Consider the following 16,988-nt stretch of genomic DNA (forward strand, 5'->3'; position numbering starts at 1 on the left):
GGCTGTGGGTCTGAGGTCTCTGTGGAACATGTTTGGCATCGCTGTTATGTGAAAAATATTCAGTGAGTAAACAAGAAACGGGACGGGTTGCATTTTGTCGAGGGTCCTGCTGTCTCAAGCACTCAGCAGAGATCCTAAAGTGGACGTTTATATACAACACATGCGCCTTCTGTTTGAGTGATGGTTGTTAAGAGGCACAGAATACTGCAGGAAGAAGATGAAGGTAACAGTTTTAGGAGAGGGGTCTTTTATTTTAGTTTTGTCACCCCAGAATTACTTTTTCTTTGGTTTGTTATAAAACAGAAACGAGTTTGCACAATAAGCAGTGAACATGTGCTTCGTCAGGTGACTGTCTAATTATCCCAGTTTTATGGATACAAGTTATTAAACTTTATCTCTTCGTGCAGGTTGAGGAAAACTCTCAACTTATTGGTGTGTTTGTCTTTCAATAGAAATTCAGGCATTTTACACCAAGCGCCCTATTTTTACATGTTGGAGTAAATGTGTACAAATTGCTCCAGTGCTTTCCTTCAGCTGGCAGGTAAGATGTATCAGAAACAGCCATATCATCACTCTCTTCAAAGCCACCAGACTCCATTGAACAAAACAGTCATCTTACCTCACAGAACACAGTTCCTGGTCCTGCCTTCACTGGCTACTGTTTTGTTATGTAAGGCTCCTTGGAGTTTTACATGGTTAGTTTAGATCCACCAAAATGCACAATATTGTAAAAAAATAAAAACAATTGAGGCAGCGGTAGAGCAGCAGCTCCTGTGTGCTGTGAGGTAAAATGACTGTCTTTGTCAATGCAGGCTGGTGGCTTTCAAGAGAGCGAAGTAACTGGGTCTGTTTCTGGTTAAAAAAGCCTCTAAGGAAAAATGTAGAACAACAAAAGTGAAGATAATTTATAGCACTGTAAAGCAGCATTGAAAAAACCCAATAATAAAACACACAACAATGTAGGAACAACAGCAGCCTAACAGGTTCTAAGGTAATAATTTGCTCTAAAGCTGGAGATGATTTGAGTTTTGGCATCAGCACAGAATCTTTGGTAATTTGAGTCCAACGTATTGTGACACCTCTTCCTTTAGAGTAGCGTCTCTCCCTGTGTGGCTGCCAGTCAGGAATCAGATGTCGAGACTGAATGAATTATCCACTTAGCAGAGCAACAGTGAGATGTGAGGGCTGAAGGCAACAACAGGTTCAAGGACAGAGAGGGAGGCTTCGTATACATGTCATCCTCTTTCACTGACACTCACTGACTCACATTACAGAGTGGAAACCAACCGGATTCTGGATCAGTCAACCATACCAAACTATAAATCCAGACATTGCAGCACAAAAACCCCAACCTGCCCCTTCTTCGAAACAATGCACATGTGAGTTACGTTTCATTACAACACAGAGTGCACGCTGAAGCTTTGTGCACAAAATCAGCTCAACCACAGTGCAATTAGCTGAGATGCAGCTATAAAACTTCCCCACTCACTGAGAGCGTAAACACATTCTGTCCTCGACAAGAAGCCACAACCCGACACCATCCAACACTCCGTGTTCCCCTGCAACACATCCACATGCTGGTATGTTTTCAAGGCCACCCTGACTCTGCTAAACACATGGGCTCCACGGTTACAGTTCGGAGTGCCTCAAACGTGCAACGAATGTGATGATTTACAAGCAGTTTGAACTTCCAGAAGCTGCAGGAGGTGAAAAGTTTCCACAAAGGAATGTGTGGAACGTTACTGTCAGCAAAAACGCCGCTAACATACTTGTTGTGAATTTTGTGGTGTTGATGATTCTGTTTTTTAAACCCAGGCCATATTTTTACTTATTCAGGGTCTAAATGACTAAATGGTACCAAGAGTGTTTGAATGTCTCCAGTAGACTTCTTCAGCCTGCAGCAGTGAAACAGGCTGTTATCAACATAATCCTTGATGGGTCAAAGGTCGTCCACTAAAAGGAAGGCTCAGATTGTGCTTCTAAGTGTGCGACAACATTACAGAAAGGATCCCTACAGAGATACACCGATCAGCTATAACATTCTGACCAATAATAGGTGAAGTAAATAATATTGATTATCTTACGATGTCACCTGCGAAGGCTGGCTCGGGTGGTCCGATCCAACAGAACAGCTGCTGCAGCTCAAACTGCTGTTGAATGCTGGTTCTGATAGAAAGGTGTCAGAACACACAGAGCATCACATCACAATTTCTTTTACATCACGTGGACGGCCGGGTGCGTGAGCGTCTCTTACCTGGGGAAGACATGGCACCAGGATGCATTATGGGAAGAAGGCGAGCCGGCGGAGGCAGTGTGATGCTTTGGGCAACGTTCTGCTGGGAAACCTTGGGTCCTGCCGTTCATGTGGATGTTACTTTGACACGTACCACCTACCTGAACATTGCTGCAGACCAAGTCCACCCCTTCATGGAAACAGTATTCCTCTCTCAGCAGGATAACGCGCCCTGCCACACTGCAGACGTGGTTCAGGAACGGTTTGAGGAACAAGTTCAAGGTGTTGACTCGGCCTCCAAATTCCCCAGATCTCAAACCAACGGAGCATCTGTGGGATGTGCTGGACGAACAAGTCCGATCCATGGAGGCCCCACCTCGCAGCTTACAGGACTTAAAGGATCTGCTGCTCACGTCTCGGTGCCAGATACCTCAGCACACCTTCTGGTCTTCTCAGTTTTGGCGGCAAAAGGGGACTTACACAATATTAGGCAGGTGGTGATAATGTTATGGCTGATCGATGTAGACCTTTTTGTTACAGAGGATTTTTTTAACCACAAGCAGACGTTACATCGCTCTCTGCACACACACCAGACTCAGGTCTACCACAGTCGTGATTGGTTTTTTCTTTGTGTTATTTAATGTAACACAAAAATTGTGTTGGATCAAAACTACTTAAAACACAAACGTCACAAATGAACACAACTGATCAACGCAGAGGTGAAGAAGACACTTCTGTGTTCTGCAAGGTTCTACAAGTTCCATTCGTGTGCAGTCTAGTAGAGCCACCGCTGTTCTGTGTGGAAACGCACACTCTTTGTGTTCCAACCAGCAAAATAGTAATCAGGGCTGATTCTTGTGTCTGCTACCTCTGGGCACAGACTGTCTGCTCTGCTCACCAGTTACATAACTGTTTGTTTTACACACACACACACACACACACGCACGCACGCACGCACGCACGCACACACACACACACACACACACACACACACACACACACACACACGTGGGGATTTCTTCTCCCTAAAAGGCTGTGACTGTTTAACAACAGATTTGACAGAACAGGCCTGAAGCTGCTGCTCGTGTCAAACACAGAACTCCTTCAGTCTCTGCTCACAGATAATTACAGTTAATCCTCCTTCTCTTCTAAATGTTAGTAACATTCAGATGTATTATTTTTGTTTGTCATTGCTTGCAGCTTTGATAAACTAATGCATGTTAAATGAAAACTTGGTATTTATTCTTATTCCTTACTATTCCAGTAAATGATGACAGCTCTAATCCCCGTTAACTTCACTAAGTTTATGATCACGTCCAACAAAGGTCACAGCTATAAAATCTGTGTCACAGAAATAAAATGATTGTGTAACATTAAAATAACACAATATTTCTCTTTCAAATAAAAAGTTGGTCCGGGGCTGTGCGAGGCTCAAGCCCGGCACACGGGCGCACTTTGTGCACGTGTGGAGACGGTCTGGAGCCGCTACGCAGTACGGGGGTTATTATCTGGACGAGCTGATTCGATTAAAAAAACGAAGCTGCGTTACAGAGAGTGAAACTAAACACCTGTCGAGTCTGTACGATTAACTGTTAAAGAGCTGCCCCCTCCTCCTGCTCATCAAACATCTGTGGATGGAGTCGGTCCGTCAGTCTGCAATTTGCTTCGTGAATCGGACCTTGAGACGGAGCAGATTTAATGAGCGATCAGTGCCCCCCAGGAGTTTTACCACTACAGTCTTTCTACTGTTTACTGTTAATCTACATTTTAGCATGATTGATCACAAAAGTAAATAAGTAAAGCACCAGTAGCTCATCAGCAGACATGTGTTTTTGTTTCCCACACTTTCCCACTTTCTTCAGAGCTGCACTGATTCATTCAGCGTAAACCTTTAATCTTGTTCACGTCTCTCCAGGACAAATTGATCACTATAAGCAGGTTATTGTTATATGTGATGAAACTAACATTTGATTGTCTGCTTCATCTCTTTGGCTGGTTGTTGTCTGTTAAATGCTTCAGGGAGACTTTTTTTTGTCATTGAGAGGAAATGACTCGATTTTCCGGTCATGATATAAATGTGAAGGCAGCAGCAGCCTCGGGGAGCGAAGCAATCAGGAAACGAGCAACGTCTAACCGGAGTACAGTTTTTAAAAATGTAATTACTGTATATGTGTCTCAAGCTTTTTAAGCACATAAGCTGTTTTTAAATGTAACCATGATCGAGGCAAGTTTATTTGCAGCATTCATACATAGAGCAAAAAGTGCTTTACACAGTTAAAAAAAGAGCATTATAAAATATAAAATACAGAATACAAAATATAGTCAAATATAAAAACAGATCTGGTCAGAACAATGCAACATTAAGTGCTTTCTGCTGTTCATTTATATTAACGTTGGTAAAACGTTGCTCAGTGACAAAAGAAATGGTCACCTTCTCCGCAGCTCGTGTGACTTTTCAGCATCTTTCAGTTCCTTGTTTTCCTTTAATGCCGCGTTTTACAGCCTTTTTCAGAGAAGAAGCTCTAAAATCAAGAAGCAGACCCACACAGATTATTTTTCTCAGGAGTTTAAATTTAGATTCAACATTGGAGATAAATGTTGATGTTTCTGCCACATGTGGAAATAAGCAAAATACTTTAAACAGAGTCATTGCCTGTAAAAAGATGGCCGACATGACAGCTCCTTAAACCCGCTCTGTCGCCCCCTGCTGCCTGGCTGCAGTATAGCTCATAAAGCCCGCCTCCTCCATGTTAACAGATGGGACATGAGTCAAACTATAAAATCAAAATACACGTCAAATACATTTTTCTCCAACATGGTTTCTGTCATTATAGTTAGTTCTTATCATGCTGATTTATGTCACAGTGTTCATTTTTCTGTCAAGTTTACTTTTAATTAGTTATATGATGCTATAAAAAGGGGGTGTGGCCTCATGATTGACAGCTCTGTGGACAAATGGGGCTCCTGCAGCGTTCTGTTCCCGAGTAGCAGAGTAGAGGAGGAACGACGAGAGGAGACGTAACTAACACTAACACTACAGTCATTGAACTTTCCATAAGCGTGAATATCTGCTTCAGACCGACACAAGAAGCTGTTCTGCTGCAGACTGAGCCCACCTGAGGGCTCCAACACGCCAAGGACACCTGAGGGCTCCGACACACCAAGGACACCTGAGGGCTCCGACACACCAAGGACACCTGAGGGCTCCAACACGCCGAGGACACCTGAGGGCTCCGACACACCAAGGACACCTGAGGGCTCCGACACACCAAGGACACCTGAGGGCTCCGACACACCAAGGACACCTGAGGGCTCCGACACGCCAAGGACACCTGAGGGCTCCGACACGCCAAGGACACCTGAGGGCTCCGACACACCAAGGACACCTGAGGGCTCCAACACAGCAAGGACACCTGAGGGCTCCAACACACCAAGGACACCTGAGGGCTCCAACACGCCAAGGACACCTGAGGGCTCCAACACGCCAAGGACACCTGAGGGCTCCAACACGCCGAGGACACCTGAGGGCTCCAACACACCAAGGACACCTGAGGGCTCCAACACGCCAAGGACACCTGAGGGCTCCAACACGCCGAGGACACCTGAGGGCTCCAACACACCAAGGACACCTGAGGGCTCCAACACAGCAAGGACACCTGAGGGCTCCAACACGCCAAGGACACCTGAGGGCTCCAACACGCCAAGGACACCTGAGGGCTCCAACACACCAAGGACACCTGAGGGCTCCAACACGCCGAGGACACCTGAGGGCTCCAACACACCAAGGACACCTGAGGGCTCCAACACAGCAAGGACACCTGAGGGCTCCAACACGCCAAGGACACCTGAGGGCTCCAACACGTCAAGGACACCTGAGGGCTCCAACACGCCAAGGACACCTGAAGGCTCCAACACGCCGAGGACACCTGAGGGCTCCAACACGCCAAGGACACCTGAGGGCTCCGACACGGCAAGGACACCTGAGGGCTCCGACACGGCAAGGACACCTGAGGGCTCCAACACGCCAAGGACACCTGAGGGCTCCGACACGCCAAGGACACCTGAGGGCTCCGACACGCCAAGGACACCTGAGGGCTCCGACACGGCAAGGACACAAGGTAAAGGTGTGTGTCAGGTAGAGGAAGAGGCGGGACGTCTATACTGTGGCTCCACCAGCCGATCTCTGCTGCACACACTCTGGATACAGATGAGCAAGATGGCAGCGCCCGCTCCCGGGGAGGATTTAAGGCTTTTATACAATGAGAGGAGGAGGAGACACGTCGGCCATCTTCATATACAGTTAATGGTTAAAGTCAACTCAGTGTAAAGTTGATCATTTAACCACTTTGTTAATAAATAGAATACATAAGCAAAAACAATTAGAAAACATAAATGTTAAAATAACTTTTAAAACATGTTTTTGTTTACATCCGAGCTGCTCTTCTGTTGATCACTGGTCACTTGTCTCTGCTGTTCATCTACTGTTTGTTTACAGCTCCAGCAGATGAAACATGCTGTGACGTGAGTGTGTTGATCTTTACGGCTCAGATCTCCTCCCTCTGTGGATGTTCCCGTGCTGGCTCCCCCTCTCTGATCCTGGTCGAGCCTCCGGGGGACGACAGATAATCACAGTTCTGGCACAGCGTCCCACATGTGACCCAAACGCCCCACGTCCTACGTCTCTGTTCTGTCCTGATTCACTTCCTGTTTGGCAGTGATGCTTCTCTCTTGGCAGACAATCACAACAGCACATGGACTCTCCACCTCTTCACAAAGCTGACTCACAAAGAGAAGCTGTGACCTCTGACCCCAGGAAGGATGCCCACTACAGGCCTCAGCCAGGAGGACAAAAACAACAGGGCTGTTTTTTACTTAGTCGAGGGGTTCTTATCTTTATGAGGTCTACCTTCTCACGGTGAAGTTTACAGTATTTCACAACACTATTACTGAACGGCCTCACCTGAGTGCTTTAAAAATAACATAGGTAGATAAAAAATAGATGATGGACTCCCTGACGAAAACAGTAATTGTACCTCACAGAACACAGGAGTTGCAGGTTCTGCTGTGGATGGGAGGTACACCATGAGACCAGTTTTAGTTTTTTCAGACCCGCTTATAGATACCGATTGTCTCTTTTCCCATTGCCAGTGAAGTATCCTCCTGTCGGTGTCTTATCTGCTGCGTCACCGTCTGACGTCACAAACGCGCCGCAGACAGGGTTAGTAACCAGTGAAGATGTTACGGTGGTTAGGTCTTTATTGTTTCTGTTACTCATTCAGTCTGGTTATCAAACTCAGTGCCGACGCATGTGGAACGATGTTCGAGCGCTGCTCGGACGGAGACGGGTGGAGTTTGTAGCTGAGATGAGGAGTCGCAGAAGTTACTGACGGAGCGTAGCATTGCACCAGAAAGGGGGCGGAGATTAACGTGTCAACACGGGTTTCATGTTCCCATCAATGCCAATCTGAGCCAGGGGGGATCCAGAGGGCTGGCCTGGGCCCCCCTTGAAATCTGATTGGCCACCCCAAGTGCCACCCCAAAATGCTAAACTAAGATTGGCTATTTGCCTTGTCAGAGGGTCTTGTGTTAAAATCAACTATTTGGACTGTGTTGCAGCAGGCTCATTTAGTGCTTTAAATTGTTACTCTGACCACACATCTTCTGTTTCAGTCCGTCCTAGAAGGTAGAGTTAATTAAATGCTATTCATATGTGTGTGTGTGTGTGTGTGTGTGTGTGTGTGTGTGTGTGTGTGTGTGTGTGGACACATACTTCATGCAACTCCTGCATAAGTCAGTGCCCCTGTTGGGTCACCCCAGTCAAAAAAGTCTGGATTCGCCCCTGTCAGAGCCGAGGTGATAATTACCCGGGTCTATAGAGTCAGTTGACCTGGGTCTGAATGCTGGTTGTAGCCTTTCTGGGTGTCAGCAGGTTTTTTTGACCAGTGGGAAAGGTACTCGTGTTCCCAACACAAACAGTAACAGCTGTTATGGATAAGTATGTTATATGATGTCATACCTCTCTCTAGAAAAATAAAACCTAGTCCTGACTCAGGTAGCTTCTGCTGTGAAGAAATGAACTCAAAACCCTGACCTGTCTCTGCATGGAGGCTTTAGAGGAACGAAGCAGCTTGTTGGATGTTTCAGAGTCACCCAGAGAGAGGAACTACTCTGTGAAGTTATGGGTGATGTTTGGGTCTGCTGTATTATATCATAGTGTTTACGCTGTTTGACTTTGTCTCTATGTGATGATGTTACTTAAATAAACAAGCATGAAACACAAGCATGTGTTTCTCCTACTGTAAAGTTCCCATTTGTTGTTGTTGTATAACCTCCCATGTGTCACACTTCATACGTTTCTTTACAGCTCACATATTTCTCCCTGACATGTGCAGGTCTTTCAAAGCACCAGAACATTTTTCACTGCGCTGCCTCCGAGGCACAGCAGCCTTCATGGAGCTACAGTGTGGATGTAATCAGCCATGGCTGCTAAAAACAGACATGTGTGTGCGTGTTAGTGTTTGAATGTGACAGTGAGACCTCAAGGGGATTCTGGTATTTTTAAACCTGGACTGTATTTTCATATTTTGGGGTCTAAATGATTTAAAGGTTAAAAAAAAGTTCTGGTATTGCTCCAGTAGATTTCTTTAGCCTGCAGCCATGAAACAGGCTGTAACCCGTGTGAACCCGATGAAGGTACTTATGTACAGTACACTGACAGGCTCGGATTGTTATTCTCAGTGTCTGACAGCATTACAGAATCCTACAGAGACAGACCCGTAAACAGTTACATCCTTTTAATGAAACAAAAAGAAGCCTTCATCGCTTTCTTCAAACCACCAGACTCCATGATGAGAACAGTCATTTTAACTTGCAGAACATGGGAGTTTCTCATCGACCACCGCCTTGATCTTTAAATTTGTTTTTAGTATTTTGTGACGTTCGTTTTTATCCAACACAATATTTGTGTAACGCACAATAACCCAAACAAACAGACTGATTGAGGCAGCAGCAGAGCAGCAGCTTCTGTGTTCTGTGAGGTAAAATCCCTGTTTTTCTGAATGGAGTCTGGTGTGTGTGCAGAGAGCGATGTAACGTCTGTGTGTGGTTAAAACAATCATCTTCCTCTGTAACTAAAAGGTCTATCTCTGTAGGGATCCTTTCTGTCATGTTGTCACACACTTAGAATAACAATCTGAGCCTGTCAGTGGAAACAACAAGAACTTTTAGTGGACTTTACAGAGATGTTAAATGTTAAACCCACAAACGTCTCTCATTCCAAACTGAGTGTTTTGTTCCGTCTTCACTTTCATGCTGTTAACCTTTTATATAAATGCAGCCTCAAAGGGGCTTGTTTGGATCTTAAGACTATAAATCCAGATACATTATATTTAGAGTGTGTAAGTACAACGGCCCTGACATACAAAACACAACAACTGTGGATGAAACTGAAGATTAACTAAAGATTATTGAAGCAGAAAACATAACACAAAGTTCAACACTCAATGAATCAAGAAGAACAACAACTTACTTTCACATTTCTCTAATTATATCTCAGTGATTATATTTTTGGTTTGTGGTCACTTGATGTTTTTACTGCTTTAGGCATTTCTGCAATTTTATTTGCAGTTACATAACAGTATAACAGTAAACAGGAGGAATGGGACACATCATTTCAGACTTCTTCCCTACACTGTGCATGCTTGTTACATTTTATGAGGGGGCGGCAGGGTGTCATTTAATTCCTGAGAATCAACACCTGATAAGTGGCTGGGGTGAATCTATGTGCTAAATGATTTAAATCAGTGTTCAGCTTCAGGCTGTATCTAAACTTCATGGCTTGGAAGCAGCCGGAGAAAGAGAAACTTGTCAGGATGATGGGGGATGGGACGCAGTTGTGGACCCGGGGTGTCTTTAAAGTGGGAGGGATGACCACAAAAGTCACAAAGCGATCACAAGCGATTATATTAGTAAATATGTCTGACAGTAAACATGATGGACAGGAAACATGGCCGACAGGAAAAACAGACGAAGGTAAACACGGCCAACAGTAAATATAGCCGACAGGAAACGTGGCCCACAGCTGATTTGTTCGTGAAAATCTTCATGTTGATTTGGGGACAAGGACGAGGCTGGTTAGCTAGCTAGTCTTGTTGTTACAAATACTGGAAACTTATATTAACTTTACTCAACCCTACACAATGTTATTGACTTTAAATCTTGTTATCTTAGCGTTAGCTTTCTGGCTAATAGCTAAGAGCGTTCTATGAGTTGAGCGGACTGGAAATGTATCCACAAGTCGTAGCTAAGACCCCGTCTATTTACCGGAGGTGTGAACAATGTTTCCATTGCATTAGAACCTTATAGGATGGGAACGGTTCTTTCAGGAATTAGTCAAACCAGGGTAACAGAATTTCTTCTGGTTATGAACTTAAGTCGCGTGAAAACACAAACTGATGGTCTTACTTTTAGGGCACCAACGCAGGTCCCAAGCCAAGAAAAACATGACACAGGGTGCAGACGAATACTAAGAAATTATAAGGATTTGCACAGGAGTATGCAATCTGAATCTTTGTTTCTGCACTTCAGAAATCATAAAAATAAACTCTCATCAAAATCAAAAGCAAATTATTCCAAATTTAAATATTATTGATTTTATTGAAATCGTCAAATCATGTCTTGATAACAGGATACGCTGGGTTCAAATACCAGAGTGGGGTCTTCCTGATACGAACATTGTATGTAAGCCCACCGCATGAACCCTCCACAAAATATATTTGTACATTGTTTGCTCGTGTGTAATTATCATTTCCCTTTTCCTGTATGTTATTTTCCTCTTCGTGCTATATGTTTTGGTAGTACACATTTTTAGAATAATATATGGAACAAGTTGAAAAAGTCTGAGGAAGACGGTGAAGTGAGTCAGTCACTGGGGGTTTGCAGGTTTGCTACAGATAAGAAATGCAAAGTGCAGAAGGAGACCCGGATCAGATAAGAGGAGAGAATAAAAACAGCCTCCTGCTTCCACTCCACCCCCCTCGGCTCTGTGGCTCTGTACACCACTTTTCAAGGCTGTTTGACGCTTTCTTCTGTCACTGTACTCGTTCTGTACGTCTATTTTTAACAGGCTGGATGGAGCAAAGGAGAAGACAGATAGTAAAAGAGAAGGTGTGTCCAAACAGTACGGATCAGTTTGGATCATATTTAAACACAACTTTAATTATCTTTCTCAGAAAGCAGGAGACAACCAAGATGATGGTTGGAAGTTAGAACCTTAATTAACCAGGGACACATTCAGTCCTGACAAAACAGAGCAAGTGCGTTCATCACCCCTTTGTGTTTGTTGTTTTATGCATGAGCACAGACTTTTTAAGACGGCGAGTTTTTTTCACAACTGGCTGCTGGTTGGGTTAAACCTCTGACCCACCAACCAAACGAGAGGAATAGTACCTCACAGCTGATACACACCGTTTCAGAGGAAATATTTTCTTCAACCCAGAAACCAGAGCAAACTGTGCACGAGATGTTCGTGAGTTAACGTTCAGAATCAGAATCAGAAATACTTTATTTATCCACGGGGGGAAATTTGAGCGTTACAGTCCAAGCTGCAGCACATGGTGATGACAAAAGTACACATTCAAAGTTTCTCACAAACATTAAGTCCACTGATAAAGATAACATCACTGACCCATAAATAACTACAAAGTCTTTGATATGCTAACATAAGCTACCATGAAAGTTCTTTTTGGATGGTGGCATTTTGTTTCAAAGGACATTGGGTTTTATTCTGTAAACTGGAGGACATGGAAGGCACTGCTGGGAATTGAACCCAGGATCTCTTGTTTACGAGGCAGGCGCTTTGACCAGCTAAGCCACAGCGCCTTCAGCTTGTTGTTGATCTTGGAATCCAGTGGTAAATGTTTGATGTCATCACAGATCTCTCTACTCTGGTAACAAAAGTCTGTTTTTCAGGGCTTCCAGTGGAAACCGGGGTTATTCTGAGCCATGGCTTCTTTTTCTACTTGCTGTTCATTGTTTACAGTCACAGTAGTAACTCTGGATTATTGTTCAGCACAAATACAAGATGTGTAGATATTTTTTCTTTGCAACATGGGCCCATGTGAACAGCAACAAGGTAGTGCCTGGAGGCACTGCTGGGATTTGAACCCAGGATCTCCTGTTTACGAGACAGGCGCTTTGAGCAGCTAGGCCACAGAGCCTTCTGTTCATCACTGACATCCAGGACATTCTGATTTTGTCTTGAGCTGTTCTTTGTTTACAGTCTCAGTAGTAACTTGGGACACGAGAATGGAGTTGGACTTTGGAGACGACAGTTTTGTGAGCTGAACTGAGATGCCGATGTCTGTTTTTCAGAGCTAAATTGTAATCACCTGATAGCTGAGGGGTTTGGGATTGCATTACTGCCAATGTGCTCCACTTCTTTTGCTCTCCACAGTGACGGATTTCCTGCAAACAACTCGCCAGAAGTTCTTTCTGGATGGTGATATTTTATTTCGATTTTTGGAAGGACATGGCTTGAATGTGGTCGATATCACTCAGGAGAAATGCCCCAATATAAAAGTGGATATTTGTAGATGATCCAAAGGTTTAGCTTTCCTATACACTTGGGTTTCATTCAGTAAATAGGAAGTTCCTGAAGGCACTGCTGGGAACTGAACCAAGGATCTCCTGTTTACGAGACAGGTGCTTTGACCAGCTAAGCCACAGCACCTCGTATCCCCACCTGATTGATGTTCTTTATCAAAGTGACAATCAGTCACTGGAAGCCTGGATTTAAAACAGAAACTGCAGCATGTTGTAGAAACCAGATATGTAGAGAGAGTTTGTTCTTGCATTCTGGACACAGTCACGTTGTACTGCTAATACCAGGGACATAAAGATAAGTGTTAGTTATATCAGAGCAAGGAAGGAAGGACAATCCTATAGGCACTGCTGGGAATCGAACCCAGGATCTCCTGTTTACGAGACAGGCGCTTTGACCAGCTAAGCCACAGCACCTGTTGATTGGGAGTAAAAAGTTATAGCTAATCTCACTAATTCAATCCAAGTAGTCAACTAGAAATGTTTCCGTATGCCAACAATAGCTGCCTTCTGGTTGGACGGTTGTTGTGAAACTCGCCTGTTTTGAGAGTGAAAACGTTCTATCCAAGAAAAATACATTTAGACCCAAAATTCACCGAGAACAGAAAACCAATAATCCCACTCAACCCCATCAAAGACTTTCTCAACATCTAACGATAAAACCGATTCAGCCGCTTGAGGTGTCAAAAGATAAACCTCATTTTAATGTCTTCTAATATTAGACCATAATTGCCCTCCTCTGACAAACCCTGTTTGATCTTCCAGCCAAGGCCTTGGCTTAAAGTCTTACAGGTGAATCTAACATTCAGTGCACGATAGTCTGTCCTGAAAGATTGGTCCCACTTCTGTTGCTACTGATTGTTCTTGGTTTTTACCACATAAAGGAGAGCGGTTGTTGCTGTACAGATTGTAAAGCCCTTAGAGGTAAATTTGTACTCTTGATCTATATTTACATTGTCTTGAGTTAACCAATATAACTGTCACTTATATGTAAATCCATTGGGTAGAAGAGCACAACAAGACCAGAATATATGAACAAATACTGTTTTCCCACAATAACCTCCTCAGAGAGCTTTAATGGCACTGTGGTTTAGCTGGTCAATTTTGGGTTAAATCCCGGCAACACCTGTTTGAGTCTTCCATGTCACAGTAGAAGGACCTGGCTGCAAACAAACGGACCATCTACGGTCAGTTTAGGGCCAGTTTTACAGCAACTGTCCAATCAACAGGTTTCAAGTCATTTCAAGTTGACTTTTGGGACTAAATCCGTGGTGCTATCTATATTAGTGAACCTAAAGTTTAGGAGACACTATTTTCTAGGCTTCACCTGTGAACAGGCGCTGTAGCTTAGCTGGTCAAAGCGTAAACAGGAGATCCTGGGTTCAAATCCCAGCAGTGCCTTCCTCACAGTCCTGTGGCTGTAAAGCAAACCACAATATGTGTGCAGAGCTCAAGTACAAATACTGCAGCACATGTTTGGCTTCCAAGGAAATCCAACTGTACTTAGGCTAGTTTGAACTACGCTTGTACTCCGAGTCATGTTGACCAATCACGTATCAGCAGAAAAAACAGTCTGTGAGGAGGAACGTAATGCGCCGTGATGTCATCCCGGCTCCCATCAGCGTGATCTGACGACCTTAGCTTCTTATTAATCTCTATAAACAGACGTCTGCATGCTAACAGCTAACAGCTAACAATCTGTCTTAGAGCTAAAGTTTAACTTGAGATGAATTCCCTCGACGCTGTGTCACGAAAGCCGTTCCGCGTTCAGATGTCCCGACTTCCTCGAATGCATCAGATCGAACCGACTTCCGTTCAACAAACTTCTCATTGTAAAAGTTTTCTTCCCCTCCTGAGGACCGACCTGACAAAGCCTGAATTTTTACTTCTTACAAATCTGCATCATGATGTTGAAATTTGGGCAAAGAGCCGTTAATAACACGTAACTCACAAGAGAACGGTTTCTCTTTCTGTAACAATGCAGCACACGCAAAAGGAAGTCCTGAAGTCGAGGATTGCTTACCGCCCGGCACGTTCACCGGTGTGACCAGAGGCTGTATCGCCTCAGACTGTAGCCGATGGGATCTGAGGTGGGCTGACAGTGACTGATGGGCATCTGATCTAAAGCACCCCCCCCTCTCTGTGTTGTAACAGGACATCCTGGGGTCAAATCCCAGCAGTCCCTACGTAGTTATTCCATGGCCATTGGTAAACTGAAACCTTATACAGCCTTCAGTGAAAGTAAAGTCAACTGTTTTAATGTGAAACACCTTTTGGCACTCAAAGGCATCCATCTTCATCTTGCATTTATTCATTACCATCATTGATTTCATTTGTTTTTACTTCAAGTTTCTGCAGCCGTCACCAGCGTTTCCTCTCAGATACAAAACACAGTTGACAGAAGTTTTTCATAATCTTTGTTTTAAATCACCTCCTGATTTTCTTTATTTCTTCTGAAGATCTTGTATGAATTAATTTCAAATATAACTTAGAACATGTTTCAAGTTTGGACTCAACTAGAGGCCCGGTGCCTTAGCTGGTCAAAGTGTCTCATAAACAGGAGACCCTGGGTTCAGATCCCTGCAGTGCCTTCGTCAGGATTCTTTGTCTTGGTTGAACTTGGCTGTAGCCTAAAAATCCATGAGCTCAACATGTTAGATCGCTATAAACCAGAGACACTATGTTAGATCTGTAAGGCTTTACATCCAGAGACAAGTGGGTTTTAACTACATGAAAAGTAAAGAACGTTTCAATGTGGCCGAAGCATTTCAGTCTGTGCCCGTTGTTTGAAACACCTGAGAAACCAAAAAAGACCCCGAGAAGCTCCAGACTAATTCACATTTGTGAATTGAAATGTAGCAATAGTTGATTTAATCCAACACTCTCGTTGTGTGTACTCAGTAATGAATCCTGCAGGAGCTGCAAGCAGTGAGAGAATCCTTAGCTTGTTTTACATTGTCTAACCGGCTCCTCTGTGTGCTGCTGTTTGCTGTGTTTCTGTGCCAGATACACTCAACACTATCAGGAGTATTATGTTTATCAGAGCCTCAGTCCCACTGCCTCCACATCAGGGAGCCTCGAGCAGAGTGGTGATCCAGCGTGCCGCACTGCATGCTGGGAGCTCAGGTTCCTCTGCGGCTCCTACAGTTCTTTTTCCGTCTCACTCAAACATCTTCCCTGACGTGCCTCCGTCTCTCCCCTGTGATAACAGATCACGTGATCTGCAGGAATTCACGGCACACGTGCAGAATTTGATGCGGCTGACATCAAAGATAGAGGAGGTGTTTGCACGGAGGAGACTAAGGGCATGATAAATGTATGGAAATCCCTGATGCTTATGTTTCCCTTTTAGAGCCACTTATAATGCCACTCACACCACCTTTTCTTTCAACCTTATGTGGAAGCAGACTCCTTCACCTGAACTCCTGGAATAACAATCCTGACTAACCTTGAGAAGCAGAAGGAAGGTTTGCTCATCTTCAGAGCGACTCATGGAAGAATTACATCAGTCAGGGGCCTACTGGGTGCAGACTCAGGGGCCCGGGGGGTGAGGGCCCTTTAAGGTCTCTTTTCAAACAAAGTAGTTCCTGTTACCTGTTGTCCAACCACCAAAGTGAAAACTCTGAATGCTTGCACTCGAAGAGGGGATGAAAAGGGTCGATCTCTACGATAACGTCAAACACTTCCAGGCAGGTTGTCCTCAAATCACCTCGTCACACTAAAGAGGATGGAAAGATTGTGTTTATGATAAAATGACAGCAGAGAGAAGTTTCAGGGCCGACCTTCAAGGCTGCACCTGGAATAAAAGTGGATGTTATTGTTGGTAAACTGTATGTAGTCTGTTTTGAAAGGAACAGAATGCACACTGAAGCTTTAAGTCTGTTCATACTTATATCTAAATGTTTGGAGGTCTTTTGGACACCTCTGCAGGATAAACACCGACTAACTCCAATGTAAACCCAACTTCATTAACATTCGACGCTCAGAGCAACTGCTTAAAGGTCTTTTCAGACGGGGGCGATTGACGCGCCTTGTCATTCATTTTCAAAGAGAGGCGAGCGGGCAGGAAGGGAGGCGCGGGCAATCTGACAGGCGGAGCGACAAGCGGGCGCGATCCCTTGAAATTGTGGCTGTCGTGCTCGTCTCACGCACACGC

At 44.4% G+C, this 16,988-nt stretch overlaps 3 non-coding genes across 3 annotated transcripts; all 3 read right to left on the reverse strand.

Moving 5' to 3' along the window:
- Positions 1-12,038: 12,038 nt before the first annotated feature.
- On the reverse strand, positions 12,039-12,112 carry trnat-cgu (transfer RNA threonine (anticodon CGU)). Its single transcript has one exon. It is a non-coding gene; the product is annotated as a tRNA-Thr (tRNA).
- A 264-nt stretch (positions 12,113-12,376) lies between these two features.
- On the reverse strand, positions 12,377-12,450 carry trnat-cgu (transfer RNA threonine (anticodon CGU)). Its single transcript has one exon. It is a non-coding gene; the product is annotated as a tRNA-Thr (tRNA).
- Positions 12,451-13,175: 725 nt separating this feature from the next.
- Positions 13,176-13,249, reverse strand: trnat-cgu (transfer RNA threonine (anticodon CGU)). The gene has a single exon. It is a non-coding gene; the product is annotated as a tRNA-Thr (tRNA).
- Between the last annotated feature and the right edge of the window lie 3,739 nt (positions 13,250-16,988).

Source organism: Semicossyphus pulcher, unplaced genomic scaffold (assembly GCF_022749685.1).
Source record: "Semicossyphus pulcher isolate SPU_LCO1_2020_fin unplaced genomic scaffold, fSemPul1.0.p SCAF_5, whole genome shotgun sequence".
Taxonomy (NCBI): Eukaryota; Metazoa; Chordata; class Actinopteri; order Labriformes; family Labridae; genus Semicossyphus; species Semicossyphus pulcher.